Source organism: Nicotiana tabacum, chromosome 22 (assembly GCF_000715075.1).
Source record: "Nicotiana tabacum cultivar K326 chromosome 22, ASM71507v2, whole genome shotgun sequence".
Classification (NCBI taxonomy): Eukaryota; Viridiplantae; Streptophyta; class Magnoliopsida; order Solanales; family Solanaceae; genus Nicotiana; species Nicotiana tabacum.
In genome coordinates this window covers 66,296,539-66,297,638 of record NC_134101.1, presented here as the reverse complement: position 1 = coordinate 66,297,638, position 1,100 = coordinate 66,296,539, and the positions used below count along the sequence as shown (strand labels likewise).

Below are 1,100 nucleotides of genomic sequence, written 5' to 3'. Positions count from 1 at the left end.
GGTGTCGTGGTGTAGTTGGTTATCACGTCAGTCTAACACACTGAAGGTCTCCGGTTCGAGTCCGGGCGACGCCATACTTATTCACTAAGTTATTTTTTTAACGGGTAGTGTGTACTCCTGGATAGTTCACCACTAGAGCAATGAAACTTGAACATATTTCAGTAAACTATACTCAACAAACACACCACTCAAAAAGCTGTAAATATGCTCCACGTTGCAGATTTGGAGATTTCAAATTAAATCGTACCTAGCATTGCCATATTACAAAATAACAATATAGTTTTTAACCTTTGTTCAAGCATGTGGCACATGCTGCGCCCTCAGATGCAGAAAGCAACAGGAATGAACAAATATCTGCTCATAAAATTAACTCCAAGATGAGAGTAAAAGCCATTAGATCCACAATTTCCAAACATATCTGTTAAAATCTAACTTCACCACATACTGGAACATCATCTTTCCCCACAGTAGTCATCCACATTTTTGAAAGAAAAACAAACTAAAGTTCACTAGCATTCATTGTCAAGCAACTCCACTTGTTGAGACAGACAATTGTATAGCAGTCGCAATTAAGGAAATATCCTCTCTGATAAACCCAAGTTTCTTATAGATGTAATCTTAACCAGCAAAATCCAAGGAAATATCAGTATTCTTGTTGTCAAATGCTTGAATCCTTGACAGCTGACTTGCATCAAGAAACTAAAGATAAACTAAGCAGCATATACAACGGTAGTACCAGAGTGATAATCTAACGAGTGAGTGCATTCAGTGGAAGTGTCTACATCCGTAATAAGCTGGTTCTACATTCTGTTTAGCATGTTCAGTGGGTTCTCAATGTCTGCATTTTCATCAATAGTTGGTTCATATGGCTGGATTATGATCCGTATTATCTATTCCATCAGCCACTTGATCTGCATCGGCTTCTTGGTCATAATCCTTTCCATTACTACCTCCATCTTGGTCATGATACTGTTCATTAGCGTCTCCAACTTGTTCATCATTAAAATAAAGCAAATCATCATTCCAGTAAATAAGCTTTTCCCTGCCACATAAATACTTATTTGTATTAATTAACACCTTGCAAATAACAAATACCATGT

General features: G+C 37.2%; 1 non-coding gene across 1 annotated transcript; it reads left to right on the top strand.

Moving 5' to 3' along the window:
• TRNAV-AAC (transfer RNA valine (anticodon AAC)) lies at positions 1–74 on the top strand. Its single transcript has one exon. It is a non-coding gene; the product is annotated as a tRNA-Val (tRNA).
• The last annotated feature ends 1,026 nt before the right edge of the window (positions 75–1,100 follow it).